General features: G+C 46.5%; 1 protein-coding gene across 16 annotated transcripts in view; it reads right to left on the bottom strand.

The window, feature by feature from the left end:
- Nucleotides 1-10,037, bottom strand: part of MBNL2 (muscleblind like splicing regulator 2) — a 156,213-nt gene extending 146,176 nt beyond the window's left edge. For 9 of the 16 annotated variants that reach the window (XM_039483199.1, XM_039483136.1, XM_039483207.1 and 6 more), the window contains exon 1: nt 9,585-9,697. The gene's annotated coding sequence lies outside the window, so the exon portion shown is untranslated. Of the gene's footprint in view, nt 1; nt 90-3,355; nt 3,423-5,849; nt 5,884-9,105; nt 9,178-9,584; nt 9,698-10,018 lie in introns of those variants that run through there. The other 7 variants (XM_039483164.1, XM_039483148.1, XM_039483255.1 and 4 more) reach the window with 7 other exon arrangements.
- Nucleotides 10,038-15,932: the final 5,895 nt, after the last annotated feature.

Genomic DNA, 15,932 nt, shown 5'->3' with positions numbered 1-15,932 from the left:
CCGTTTGCTTTTTTCTCAACTCCTCGGGACCTCCAGCAGCAACACCCTCCAGGACAGGGCCTTTATCAGCAGCTGAGCAGCTGTCCAACCTGAAGGGGAAGAAACAGAAGTCTAATTTCTATGTAGTCTAAGTATCGGCGGGTAGCGATTGATTTTTCAAGGATCGATATATCGCGTCTCATCTAGACGCGATATATCGATCCCCGAACGCGCTCCCGTTGACTCTGGAACTCCACCGGAGCGAACGGTGGTAGCGGAGTTGACATGGGGAGCCACGGACGTCGATCCCGCGCCGTGAGGACCCAAGGTAAATCGATCTAAGATACTTCGACTTCAGCTATGCTATTCACGTAGCTGAAGTTGCGTATCTTAGATCGATACCCCCCATAGTGTAGACCAGCCCTAAGAGTGACATGTCTGGAGCCCTCTTACAGGCTCACAAAAAAAAAAAAAAACTAGAGAACTACAGAGAGTTGGATGGTGTTTCTTAAAATATGAGCGGGAGAAAGATGGGCAACTATCCAGAGGCAGAAATTAAGTGGCTTGGGACAGCGCTGCCATAACCAGAAATATCATGAAGACAGACAGGGGTATAAAAAAAAGTTATTCGCAGAGGCAATGCACAGGCACAATGCTCTGCTGGAACACATGCTGCTATTAGGTCCTCAGTCAATGAAGTGCCCTCAACTAGGACTGAGCCATGTTCTGAAGCCCCTGGATAATGCAGGGTATTGGGAACACCAGCAGATGTTCCCTGCTGTAGCCCCACTGCTGTACTCCTGCAGAGGTCAGTCCCCTTCCCAGTACCATCACAGAGAAGCGTGAACATCAAAATGTGGGAACCCAGTACATTCCAGCCATTCAATGCACTTGGCAACTTTGAGCCCCAACTCTCAACTCCAGAAAAACATGAACCAGCAAAAGCAAGACGTTCACACACCTGAGAACAGGAGAGTGCCTCCCCACCCGTTGTTGTGTGCGGCCCCCCCTCCACCATTCTTTATTTGAATTTCAGACTTCTTCACATTAAAGTTGTGTCTCATGTTGTTGGAAAATGTTACAATCACTATGAGCAAAATTTTTAAGTAGAGAAAGCCCCTGGGGGGCTGGGCCGGTGTGTTTACCTGCCCTGTCAGCAGGTCCGGCTGATCGCGGCTCCCACTGGCTGCGGATCGCTGCTCCAGGCCAATGGGAGTTGCTGAAAGCGGTGGCCAGTAAGTCCCTCAGCCTGTGCCGCTTGCTGCTTCGGGCCAATGGGAGCTGCTGGAAGCGGCACAGGCTGAGGGACTTACCGGCCACCGCTTTCAGCAACTCCCATTGGCCCGGAGCAGTGATTCGCAGCCAGTGGGAGCCACGATCAGCCGAACCTGCGGACGGGGCAGGTAAACACACCGTGCAACAACATGCTACTTCTGCGACCAATGAAAGCAACTCCAATGCTCACAATCCAACACTGTTCCCAGCACCACCCCCACAACCGGGATAAGTGCTGGACATACATTTCCACATTTGAGCCTGGGGCCTGAAAAAGAAAGGCACCCCTAGCAGAATTGCCCTAGTGGTTTATGCTTTCTGGCAGAAGCCTTGATGGCTGATCATATCACCAAACAAGTCTCTGCACCTCAGCCTCCCCTGTTAAGACTCTCCCCCTTACTCTCACAAATACTGTGCAAAAATACAACACAGAGATATAACTTTAGGGAAAACTTTGTTGTACCATAAATTTATGTCTAGCCATAAGACAGCATTGCCTTGCTTTCAGAAGGCCAAATGCCCGTTCCGCTGTCATTCTGCAACTATGCACATAATCATTACTGCCTTCTGTCTCCGGGGCCTGTAAATTACTTCATTAGCTACAAAAGCAGAGAATAAACTGGTCTCCCCAGATAACCAGAGCAATCTCCACAACATTAATAGCCATAGTGATCCTGGGAGCAAACTATCCATTATGCATTAAGGTAAACAAGCATGAGTTCCGAAAGATCCTAGCATCGTGGACCTTTGCAAACTACCCTACATTTAGGTTTGTAAACCTGCCACAGGGGTCAGCCAGGCCTTGGAGCACCATGGAGAAATACCCCCATCTGGTTATAAACTCCAAAGCCGAATGTGGGTCAAATGATAGACACACACGTGTCTCATCGATTGCCCCAATACAATTTGGGAACTCCATCCATGAAAAGCAGTCAGTCAATCTCCTGTGCATTACCAAACTTCATAAACCAGTGAAACAGTACCTTCTGCATGGCAGCACACACCTGCATGACAACAGCCCCAGTCATCTAACTCTCCATGACAGCAATTCAAAAATGGTACTAGCCCACCCAAAAATGCAGGAACTATGAGACAGAGAGTGGATTTTTTAGAGTTTGACCCCAAATCCCAGAGTTTCATTGACCTCCATTACATTATCCCACAACACGCAGTGAAGAAAAAAACCCAGAATGCACATAGCTCAGCAGCAAAGTAAAGCATTTTGGGGATACCCTCCCGAAATGCTGCATGCTTAGTGCACACCAAGCTCCTGCTGTGTGTACACAATGATGCAAACTGAAAGAGAGTACAGCTTTCCTGTGTACACCCTATTAGCATGTCTACATATTGTGCACCATCTACTGTGCGCCAACTCAGAGAAGCCCGTAGTGTCATCTTCCTGGGTCCTGGGTCCTGTAAGGAACTCACACAGCCAGTGCAGGGTTTGTAACTGAATTGCTATAGCTCACCCCATATTGGCTGTTGCCCACAAGAGGCCATTCCATATCTGATATGTAAGAATTCAGCTAGTGCCACTCAGTGTCTGCTCAACACAAAAGCTGCTCCTTACCCATTAGGTGCTGTGTTGTGTTCTCATAAGCCTGATGCTGCCTCAGCTGAATCTAAGCTTATTGTATTACCCTGTTCCATGACAGGTCAACAGACGGACATCTGAAAACAATGCAAAGATGTGAACTGTCCATATTCCGGATCCTCACCCTACTGAACAACAGAGTTGTATAGTGAGAGGTTCTTCCTGAAAACCACCTTCACCGCAGCTCTCTGCTTCTACTCAAACCAGATACAGGAAGAAAAAAATCTGATGAATCTATCTAATAGGAGGATCTGCTGGCTCCCACCCCTAAAATCCCCTTAGCTGTACACCATAAGATCCCTTTAGTTTTCAGAGCATGTGTATCTGCTGCATGTGTTCCCCAATTCCAGCTCCACATCTTGGGAAGCAAAAATCATGTTGATTCTACATGATGGCCCCCAAAGCTATGCAGAGAGAGCAGGATTTGCCTGCAATGGAGGTTATGAATTAACTTCATTTAACAAAACTAGGTGTTAATTATGGAATGTCTCTGTTACTTAGTTTTACCTCCAAAATTTATGTGCTTGCATCTTCTGAGAGGCTTCAGCTGTCCACCTCTTATCCATTGCAAATTCTGCATGAAATTTAAGCAATGTCAGCAGCCAGCATGAATCTTAGGCTAGTGGTCTAATGGACAATTATCGAATGACCCATTAAATCTAAAAGCATGTTTTCCTAAGTATTTATTCAGCTCCAAATCCAAAAAGATGAAACCTAACCAACCATATTTTAAATTTCCCCCTTCATTTAGTAAGAAAAATATTGACTCACTTTAGCAAACTGATTCAACTCATTTAAAAACTATTCTATTATTTTCATGAACTTTTGGGATGTAGATTTAAAATATAAAAATTATACAGATACGTATTTCTGCGGGTAGGCACCATTTGCTTATAAACTGCCACTGAACTTATCAGTCTGGGCCTGCTGTGTTGCACCCGGGGTTAGCTGCTCAGGGGTGTACACTGGACACAGACAGCAGCCTCCCTGATTTGTTCTGTCAGCAGAGGGAACACCTATCGCTTCAGAGAAAATGAGAGTCAGCTGGCTAGTTTTGGGGGTTTTTAAAGTGAGACGTGGAGGGGTGGACTCCTGGGCCTTTACAGTGATTGGCAGCCTGTATGTATGAGAGGGGAGACCCCAACATGATTAACAGGGTATCTAGGCAGAGGGGACAGGCATAGGGTATTTAAATAGAAGGTTTTCTTTCTTTCTCAGAGGTGAGGGTAGGAGAAAGCTATGACTTCTAACCAGCAACGAGACATTTGGTTAACAGGCTGTTTGGGGCAGTTTACCAGTTTGTGTACACTTAAGCAAATTTTTCTTTCTGTCATGCTAGTTTTAAATAAATCACTTATTTAAATGCAAATTTATTTAAATAAATCACTATTGTTTGGTTTTGCACCAAACTAATTCTCATCTCAAAAAATGCCCTTTTGATTTAGCTTGCTTGATTGCTGTGAAGTACTAGAGTACTTTGTATAGTGCCTTTCATATATTAAATTACCTATGATCTCTTGCGTAATTACTCTACAGAATAACAGCCATATGCACAATCATCTACCTTCACCTGTTCCTGTTATCACCTAGGTTGATGGAAATATATACTTTGTCTACACTTGCAGTGGCATGTTGGGTACATTAGTAACACACCTTAGCAAAAGGAAAGCTGCATCCACCCTTACTGGGGTGTGTACCTACATGTGGCAATGAAAGGCTTTGATGGGAGGGAGGCAGTGGGGAAAGGCTCTGGCAGCTCCGCCCACCAGAGCTTTTCACTGCAGCGGGCAGGGCTTCCACAGCAGGACATTGCTAAAAATGGCAGTGAAGAGCTGAGCAGCACTGCCTGGGCATGTAGAAAGCAGAGTAGGGGGTTCACCCCAGGGTTCTGGCATCTAGGGCACTATTAGACTAAGCAGTGCCTCACCATCTATGCTGCTATTTATACGTGTGCTGGCTGGGTTTGCAGCATTGGTATTCTACATTCTGTCGTAAGAGCAGACCTACCAATAGATCAGAGATGACTCTGCACAAACAACAGGAATGTTTTGCACCAAAGAAGTAAAAGCAAAAGCTACAAAGACCAAGGAAATAGAGTCAATATAACACGTCAGCAGTACAAGCAGCAGACCCTGGGACAGCTACATCTGTGATGACAGTATGGCTCAAATAGTTTACACTAAGGCTATGTCTACACTAGAGACCTTACAGTGGGATAACTTTATCAGTGCAGCTGTCCCGCTGTAAGGTCTCTCATGTAGCCACTCTATGCCGACGGCTAAGAGCTCTCCCATCAACATAATTAAACCACCCCCCAACGAGCGGTAGTAGCTATGTCTCACTGACATAGCACTGTGCATGCTACCACTTATGCCAGTGAAATTTATGTTGCTGAGGGGGGTGTTTTTTCAATAAGTGGTAGTGTAGGTGTGGCCTAAGATTTAATTCCATCGCTATCAAAATGTATATTATGAGAAATTGTATCTTAGAGTCAAAGTTCATGCAATACTTCATTCACTACCTGTTAGGAGTAAATCTCTCTTTTGTAATCCTATCAACAGAGTTATCCAAATGGATGGGCTCTATTTCCTAATCCTTTCCTTCCCTACATCATGCGCACTACCTCCTCTACATTTTCTGCTTCTTCCACTCTCCATAAAAATAAATTTAATTAAACAGAATTCCTCATCAACTAATTTGGATATCCCCTTCTAACAACCTGATAGCTACCTCTGAGAAAAAAGCACGTTGATAGTTATAAGATACAGGACTTTCACAGGTCATACCCTGGACCTGATCTTCAGTGTAGATGTCAATACAGAGAACACTAAATCCCACCCCTTCCCTTGGACACTGACAGACCATCACCTCATTACGGCCCCCTCCCTAGGGCTACCCCAGGAACTAAGGACCGTCACAAACCTCCCCAGCTTCTGCTCCAAGTGTAAGGTGCATTTTCTCTAATACAAATACATAGCAACATTTTTTTTTTAATACCTACCGAAACAAGACACTCCACTGCACACACTTCTCCCCTAGGAAGAGGATGAGAGAAGAAACGTGATGGATGTTAGTCATGTTGTTTAATGCACTATTGGAAGGCATTCAGATACTATGGTGATGAGTGAAATACAAGAACATATATAGAATAGTAACGTTGAGATGCAACAGATGCCATTGTCAAGAGCATTCTGACAATACTGACTTTTATATCATTTCAGCAGACACAGTCACAAGGTTATTAGAGTGCCTACCAGAAAAAAAACTCATTAGCTCAACTTGAAAACAAATATGAAGTGTTGCTAGTGAGAAGAGCAACACCAAGAAGCTAATCAAGACACTAACTATTGTAAGCCAATGTATCGGGCTGAAAGTGAAGGCTACACAGGAAGTCTAACTTGTTTAGAATGCAACCACCCACCTCCTTAGCTGAAAAGCTGTAAAGAACATATCACACTGATGCTGTACACTCTTCAACTCCTAGTTCACTTCTAGTACCAATGTGTCTGAATGTTTAAGACAGTCAACATGCTGGGACCAGTTTACATGAGAAATCACCTATCTACTGAGCTGCACTCCTCTGGGACAATCCTGCTGCCAAAGGTGAAGCTCTTGAAAGACACAAATAAGGCATGCTGGGTCAGGAACACTCAACCATGGAAAATCTACTGAAGTGAATAAGGCAGAGTCTAAGCATGACAGTTTTCAGAGTACACTACAAGACTCATCATTTTGCAAAAGCTTTTCTGCAATAAGGAAAGATGAAGGATTACATATGCATAACACCAAACAACCATAGCAAACAAAAAGCTGCTAAAGTTGGGAGAGACAAAATTCACAGCTTTATCTTAAGCACCATATACATGTGATCAGGTGTTTCTAGGGTGCCCTTCACGATATCTAACATCAACAGACCAGAATCAGACCTCTATGACTTACCACTGGCAGCATGTAAAATTACACACACATCTAAGTGGTTTCACTAAGATACTACATGACTCTCTTGTGAAAAAGGTATTATAAAAGTAGCTAATAAGAAGAGTATGAAAGCTATTTTTATATACTCTAGAAAAAAAATACACACAAGCACAGTTTAAACAGCTATCGGAGGGTGGGGGGAGTAGGACCAGCTGGGGGTCTACCAGTGTTGAAAAAACAGCTTCTAAGTTATTTTCATCTCTGCTATTGACTACTGCATTCACATCTTCTCTAAGCACTTCAGCATCAAAAAGCTATCAACAAACTGGAAACAATTCAGAGAAGAACAGTAAAAATGATTATGGGGTTGTAGGAATCATTTGAAGAAAGATTTAGTTGGGGTTCTACTCTGATAAGTAGAGTAGAATCTACTTTACAGATTTAATGCCTATGTGCAAGGCTCTTGAGTTTTTCTAGGCAGGTTAGTTTGGACCCAAGAAAGAAGAAAACGCTATGATGATGAAGGGAGGAATTAAACTTCAGAAGGAAAACTATGTTGGGACTACACACATAATAGCACAGCTGGGCCTACAAATGACAACCTGTGTGGCTGCACATGCAACCATTCCACTCATGAGGAGACCAATGCTAATATAGCAAAGCAAGCAGGCTGCCAGACCATTCTGAGGCCCTGAAGCTACAAGCTGTTTTCAACATAGGCAGATCTATGCACCTGTGCAGAGCTGCAGTGAAATCAAGGGGTCAGGCCACCTATAGCTACATTTTGGATCAGGGTCTACATAAGCTGTAGTGAGTGCCAGTGGCTGAAGCACAATAGCCTTGTATACCAGTAGCCTGGAATAATAGAAGCAAACCAAGGCATTCATGGTAATCTGGGAGAAGAGCAGCATGCAGAGGGGAACAAGATGACAACTGGTGTTCAAAAAGCCTTATCGTCAGAGAGGAAGAGAACGGCTCTTGTCCCACTAGGTGCTCTCTTATCCTTCAAACACATGCCAACCTGGCACTGAACAATACTAGAAAAACTGAGTTTTTCAAGCACCAGTGCCAGCACATGTGAGCTGAACGGCTGACTGTGTGCAGATATTTTTACCACCACGCCAGATGCCCAGTCTACACTATAGTTTCCAAAACTGGTAGTACTGATGCTGAACTTTTTTTTCTCTCCAGTGTCAACACATTTTAAGAGCAAGTGTAAAAGAGGTTTTCTACCAGCCTGGCACAGCAATGCTAGAGACCATTCTTCAAGAGCAGTATCCCCTGGATGACACTTCAGTGTTCAAATACACATTGAGTGTCAGAAAACCCAATGCAAGAACTGTAGGTAATGAGGATGAAAAGGATTTTTTTAATCCACACACCATGGTATAAACAGTGTTTTAAAGTTACATGCTGAGTCACATATATTTAAGAAAACAATTATATTCTGCTCCTAATTATAATTCTGTATTACTTTCAAAATACAGCAATTTGAAACGACTACCATAAACATTCTCACTAGTTAGATTATCCCTGCATGGTTTCACACTACAGTTAAACAAAGTATATCTCAACGTAGGTCATGCTGTTTCAAATATATGTATGCATTATTATTGATGTTATTTGTACTTGTGGTCAGGAGTAGAACAGGTCTAAAACTGAACAGACAAAACATCTCAAAACAGAAACTGACTGAAAATAAGGATTTTTTTTTAAAAAGTGAAAAGACATCTTCTAATCAACATTATCTATCTACAGACTTTCTGCCTATAATTGGCAACAGAGGAGGGTACTTAAGTGTTTTCCCCAGTTTCTCAGGGTGTGATTACAAACTAGCATTTTTATTCAAACTTCCCACTGTTTCACTCCCACCAGCACAGCTCTACCAGAGGCACAGTAGCAGTAAAGGAAGAGCTAGTACAGATAGGCCACTGATGTTTTAGCCACAGTATTGTCTAACCCTAATTACAGCAAGTCTAGATGAGCTAAGAGGCACCAGTGGCTTCTGGAAAGATATCTGCATAAGCCCACCTAGCCACTACTGCCAGCAGCAGAACTGCAATGGTGAGAAATTTGAAGAAAAATGCTAACAAGGCCTTAATCAGAGATCTCCTTCTCCAGAAGAAACAAAAACATCAGTTCTGCTCACTGCTACTTTCTACCAAGCGCAGTGTGCCAAATGCTGAGTTAACAGAACTATCAATTGCCACTGAACCACATATAATAGGGAGTAAGCAGAGTTCTCCCCGTCCCGAGGAAGAGCATGAAGCTCCTGTCTAACGCAGTGATTATCACCGCTGGGGCAGCCCAACTTCTTAGAACAGACGTGGGAAACGCACCAAAGTTTAAGGATAAACACTTGCCCATGTCAACGAAGCAGGGCAACTTAGCGCTCTTCAGCCGTAACCCCTGGGTCAACGTCCCCCCCCCGACACGAGTTTCCTGCACAGGTGCAGAGCTGACACACGCCTGCCTTGCTTGTCACTCGGGAGCCCAGCAAGCCCGGGAAGGTCTCCCCGTCTGCAGCGTGGGAGCCGCAGGAGGCAAAGCGGAGCCTGGGGGTGGGTGGGGTTTCGCGGCGCTGCCTGAGCCCCCGCGCCTCGTCAGAGCCGGAGCGACAAACAAGCGCGGGCACCCAAACGAAGCGAACAAAAAGCCGCCCCGGCACCCGGGGACCCGTTTAGCCCCGCGGCGCGCTGCAGGCCCGTCTGCCGGTGCCCTCGTCCCCCAGCCCCTGGGCGCCTCGCTGCTCCCGCGCACGGCACCCACGGACACGCACCCCCGGCCCTGCCCCGCACACACCCGCGGCGCCTCTGACCTGCTGGCGGGGCCCTGGCTGTGTCCGCCCGGCGACCGCGGAGCTTAGCGGCCGCCTCTCTCCCGCCGCGGCTCCACACAAGCCAGCGACGCGCTCCAGGCTGGGCCGGGCCTGGCCACCCCGCCCTGTGCGCGGAGGGGAGGGTGCAGCTCCCCCGGTGACTCCGCCTCCCTCCCCCAAAGCGACACTGCAGCTCCTGCACCCCTCAAACGTGCCCCCCACCCCCAGGGACTGGCACAGGCTGCATCCTCCCACCGCCCTGCCAGGACGCGCTTCCCCATCACCCACTGCCCCGCCTCCAGGGGGCACTCCCCAGCGCCCTGCCACCGCCCCTGCAGACCCTGGTGTAGGGCTCCCACCCAACCTGACCCAAACCTCGCGGGGGCGGGGAGGGGAAGGACCACCACACACAGCCCCCTTCAACTATTTCTCACCTGCGCTCTTCCCTGGGTCTGTAGTCCCCACCTCACTCGGCCACTCACCCATCCTGTGCCTACAGGACCCAAGCACATAGTTCACCACTTGGGTCCTGCTCCTGGAAACACACACGTGCTTACCTTTGCGATCCTGAGTAGTCCCACTGAAACCGGGATCGGTGGCAGTATTGGGGGCCAAGTTGAGCAAGAAGTGGAAAGTACTCCCACCCCAGTAGGTAGTAACTACAGGGATTGAGACCAAGCAAGACTAAAATCCACCCAATGACAAACACCCTTTTATTCTTCTTCTTTGCAATGGGGGGAAAGTGAAGTCACTACAAAAAGCAAGTATCAGAGGGGTAGCCGTGTTAGTCTGGATCTGTAAAAGCAACAAAGAATCCTGTGGCACCTTATAGACTAACAGATGTCTGTTAGTCTATAAGGTGCCACAGGATTCTTTGTTGCTTTTACAAAAAGCAACTTACTGTTAAAATAGCAATAAGCCTCCACAGGGTATAAGTCAGTAGGGTTTTGGCATGTAGGTTCTGCCACCTCTGAAATGCACCAATAGGCTATTAATGCACACTGTCATAAGGCTTATTGCTATTAAAGTATGGCTCATTAATTTTGCCTCTTGCTTTCTTAAAATAACCCATCTTTCTCTAAAGCAGTTTTGTGTAAAATATCCTTCCATTTTGAAAAATTGTATGTAGTAAATTTGAGAAAACAGGGCAAATATGAAATACTTTTATTCTTTATTTGTTTAATCAGATTGCTACCACTAAGACCAGATACTTAGAATGGGGAATGCTACTAGTGTCTTAATATCTTACCTAGTGGTAAAAAGCAGTTTTGAAGGCACCAGTTTTGAAGGATTTGTAGGAGACACCTTAGTGATATCCTCCACAGTTTGTGCACCATGTAACCAAACCCTCTTGTGTGGATACTCTTAAAAATAAGAGTACCATACAAGAGGGTTGTACTGATTTTACTAACTTGGGCACAAGATGTATGTAGACCAGTAGACCACACCTTCACCACAAAAAGATGTTGGCAAAAGGCCAGCTGTCACAGCCCTTGTAGTCTCCTCAGCATCATATCCCAGGTCACAACAAGGTCATACTCCTTTTGTCCATGTTTCTGAGATGCCATTTTTCATAAGTTATATTCATAAGTTCATGAAGCATTAAACTTGCTTACAAGCCAAACGTAGGAGGGTGAGGTCCAACCCATCTGTTCTTGATGCATTTCTGGCAATAACTCTACAAATATATTTGCAAAAAAATTATTGGGAGTGACTGAATTCTTTAATTTTGGTATAAGAATTTTTCATAACATAAAACTAGATTTGACATTCATCATTTAACATATAGAGAAATCTTCTTCCATTTTGATTAATAGATTTTAAACCCCAAAGGGACCATTTAAGATAATCTGATCTCCTGCATAACCCACGGAACTCATCATCAACCCCATTATGTCCGGTTGAGCCATAGGATGTCTTTTAGAAAGATACAGTTTTGATTTGAAGACTTCAAGTACTGAAGAATTCACTACATCTCTAGATAAAATGTTCCAGTAGTTAATTCTAGTCTGAATTTGCCTAGCGTCAGCTTCCAACCATGGCTTTCACTATAAGCTTTTCTGACTAAAGATTATGGATCATCATCAGGGCCGGCTCTAGGTTTTTTGCCGCCCCAAGGAAAAAATTTTTGGCTGCACCCCGTCCCAGCCGTGGGCTCTCCCCCTCCCCACACACACATCCTGCCACCCCAGCGCTGGGCTTCCCCCCCACCAGTGCCCTCCCCCCACCCCCCTGCCACCCCAGCCCTGGGATCCCCTCTTCCCCTCCACCAGTGCTCCCCCACACACCTCCTGCCACCCCAGCCCTAGGCTCTCCCCCCTCCAACCTGCACCTTTCTTCCGCCGCAGCCCTGGGTCACTGGTAACTTGCTCCCAGGGCAGGTCATTCAGCAGGAATTTTGGATGTGCACAAAAAATAGACAGGATTGGTTCCCATATGGTTACAGAGCTGCAGTAAAGTGGAACAATTTTCAGCTTGTGTGATTGGAGGATATCTGGATGCATATTATAAGACTGTCCCCCATAAATGAGGAAAAGTTGAGGTGCCTTTATTATTCTTTTGTTCCACTCTTTCTTTCTATGGGGAATTTGCCAATGCAATATCATTGACTTCCTTTTAAACAATCAAACAAAAAAAAAGGCAGTGGCTCTTGAAAATAGCAATTCCAGTCCTAATAAGCACTGGGAAGCATTTCTTGCTCAATTTTATCCTACTTTTTCTACAGCAAGTTACAGTGGATCAGTATATTTGATTTGGGAGAAATGAAGTAACAGCTGCCCAAACTGAGCTTGAGCACTCCTGAATTTTGAGGTGTTCAAATCTGGAAGGCAGGTGCTGGGTGTGTGTGTGGGGGGTGGCTGTGGGCTCCGCAGGGGAGCACGGCAGCATGTATGCAGCAGTGTGTCAGACACGCTGGTCTGAGTGGCACGGTAAGGAGGCTGGGGGGTTGGAGAAGGGGTAGGGAGTTCTGAGGGGGCAGTCAAGGGACAGGGAACAGAGGGGGTTGGATGGGGTGGAGGTTTGGGGGGGCAGTCAGGGGCAGGGAGAATGGGGGGTTAGATGGGTCAGGGGTTCGGGGGGCAGTCGGGACAGGCAGTGGTTGGATAGGCATGGGAGTCCCAGGGGTTTGTCAGGGTTAGGTGGGGGTCTCAGGAGGGGGCAGTTGGGGACAAGGAGAAGGGAGGCTTAGATAGGGGCTGGGGTCCCGGGAGGGGGCAATCAGGGGACAAGAACCAGCGGTGCTTACATAGGGGGTGGGGTCCTGGGGGGCAGTTAGGGGCAGGGGTCCCAGGAGGGGGCAATCAGGGGACAAGGACCAGCAGTGCTTAGATAGGGGGTGGGGTCCTGGGGGGCAGTTAGGGGCAGGGGTCCCAGGAGTGGGTGATCCGGGGACAGGGAGCGTGGGGGGGGATTGAATGGGTTGGGGTTTCTGTGGGGGGCAGTCAGAGGGAGTGGATGGTGGCAGGGTGGGGCTACCCTCCCTCCCCGTGGAGTGTCCTGTTTATTGAATGTTAAAATATGGTCTCCCTACCGTTCACAGTGCAACTTTCCACTCACAGCACACTACCGCATGAAGTCCCCCTCCTTCCTTTCTAGTTGGTAGTGGCCAAGGGAATGCTGGGAAATGTAGTTCTTTCCCTGCTCCAGGGCTGGCTCTATAGGCAGTGAGCTAACCAAGGAACTACAGCTCCCAGAGCCCCCTGTTGGTTCTCAGCTCCCATGCTGGATCCCTGCCACCCTGCAGGGATCCAGCAAATGGGCTGCCCCAAGCAGGAGCTTGCTTTGCTGGTGCCTCGAGCTGCCCCTGATAAAGCCGCATGTACAATAATATCCATTTACCTAACTAATAGTACCGAGGGCCAAATGTTGCACCAATTTAGTCTCACTGAAATGAGGGATGGGAGGGGGTCCAAGACCCTGTAGGTGCTAGTTAGTTTGACATACACAAATTAAAGCTTTGGCTGCAATATGTAATGCTGGTGGAGTAATGAAGGATATTCTGGGCACATTTTGGCCTGGTCCAAACAAAGAAAAAAAGGTGTTTAGTAAACGTATTACTTACTTCATTTTATTAAGTGCTGTTTTAAAATGTGGTAGCAGCTGTTGTAGACAGTTTTAGTACCTTTAAGAACTTGTTATCTTGTTATAGTAAATTCCAAAGGATTATCATAGGTTTTGCTTTCCAGTAGTACTATCTCAATGTAATGCATCGTAGATCGCTTCGCTAAAGCATCTTGTTTGGCCTCACAATCAGCCTGGAGAAAACTGTGGTATTGCATCAGTCATCTTCACCACTCCATGCCATATCTCCTAGCATAGCCATTAGTGGAATACAACTAAAGCAAGTTGATAATTTTACCTATCTCAGCAGCAACATCTCCAGTGGTGGATCCCTTGACAAAGAGATCGCAAACACGATACAGAAAGCTTCTCAGTCACTAGGAAAGCTAGGTAACAAAGTCCTGAAATCCCACAACATAACCCTCTCAACAACAAAAAAAAACCTTTACAATGCTTTTGTGCTCACATCTCTCCTCTACGGCTGTGAGACCTGGGCACCATACAAATGGCATATCAAATGGCTAGAAGCCTTCCACACGTGGCCTCTGTGCAGCATTATGGAGAGCCACTGGCAAGACAAAATTACCAACCTGGAGGTTCTTCAAAAGTCAAATGCCACAAGCATCAGCATCATGCTGATAAAAGCCCAACTACGCTGGGTTGGACACATCATTAGGATGCCTGAACACTGATTCCCGAGAAAAAAATTCTATGGAGAATTGGCACAAGGACATTGAAATCAAGGCCACCCCAGAAAGTGCCACAAGGGCAGCATCAAGAACAGCATATGCTTTGGTGCAATAAAACCAGATGATCTTGAGAAGTTTGCATGAAATAGATCAGCATGGGGACATACAACACTCAGAGCTTTCCAATCCTTTGAAGAGGACAGAAATAATTGATTGTTAGCTGCAAGGGAAAAGCATTAAACCACTGTTATAGTTACCAAGACACTCACCAAGGACTTTGTCTGCCCAATCAGCTCACGAGCATGCGTGTCACACTTTGGACTTCAGAGTCACTTCAGAATCCACAAAGAGAGATAGCATGTGTAAGCAGGGTCTGAATGAACTCTCTACTGACAGCTAGTTCAGGAGGGGGAGAGACCTCAGGAAAAAACTGTATGTACATGAACACACCTACTCTGCGTAGGTATCTAGCAGACAGTAGATGTGTAGTTCCAAGTGATCAGCTTTGTCTGGTGCTGGGTTACAAATCACTTTAGTATGGAATGCAGGGGTAGTGAAATGTTATCAATGTTATCTTCATTGTATGACTAATGGGGAGCAGAACTGTGCTGAGCTTGTCCCAATTGAGGGGTCACCCTCAGCTGAAAGGAACTTGCTAAACCAGGGGCTCAAATGCCAGATCCCTGTGAAAGTAAAGGGGGTGTGGGCGCAGGTGTCCTAGTCAGGAGGTGTGGACTCTCCCTAAAGGTCCCCAGTCTGGTTTAACCAGGGGGGTGGGCACAGGTGTCCTAGTCAGGAGGTGTGGACTCTCCCTAAAGGTCCCCAGTCTGGTTTAACCTGTTCCTCACCACTGTTCAAAGACAGAGCTAAATAAGCTTCATTAGGAGCCTTTTCTTGTGTTAAAGTGCTCAAATGAGAGCCAAAATCATTTGTGGTGGGGTAGTGTGTCTGCCCAGCCTGCAAAGAGCTGAAAATCTCTAAGAGACTGACATGCAGAGATTACAGCAGAGAGGCAGGTGGCAGTAGGTGACTGACAGTCAGCCAGTGAATGAACAGCTGACAAGGCAGCAAGTGGAACAAGCAGCTGGAGGAGTGGCCAGGCAGTGAGGAGCCTCAGCTAGCGGAGCAGCCAGTGGAGAGGAACTGTGGCTGGCAGGGCAACCAGCCAGACCAAGTGCTCAGATGACAGAGCAAGCAAGGTCCCTTCTTCCCTGGATGGGAGGGAACTCATACAGATGCATCTCTGAACCCTGGGTCCTCACTGACCAAGAACAACCACTGTGAGTGGGGTATGGTGAGGGAGCAGAGAGGTACACAGAAATGCAACTTCTGGTTGTAGAACTCAAGAACATGAGGCGGAAGGCACTGCCCCACACACTCTGGGGTGGGTGTTCTGCCCACAGTTTTATGATTATGAATCCTGCTTGTGGCATTTTCCCTAATTAATGTCAGGTGACTTCCCCCTTTTCAATAAAAGTTTATTTTCTACACTCAGACTCTGTGCTTGTGAGTGAGGAAGCAGGGCCGGCTTTAGGACATGTGGGACCTGATTCAAAAGAGCTGCTGCCTAAATGCCGCCGAAGACAGCGGCAGCGAT

The sequence above is a fragment of the Mauremys reevesii genome, linkage group 1 (assembly GCF_016161935.1).
Source record: "Mauremys reevesii isolate NIE-2019 linkage group 1, ASM1616193v1, whole genome shotgun sequence".
Lineage (NCBI taxonomy): Eukaryota > Metazoa > Chordata > Testudines > Geoemydidae > Mauremys > Mauremys reevesii.
The sequence above is the reverse complement of the archived record's forward strand: the minus strand, read 5'-3'. Positions and strand labels throughout refer to the sequence as shown.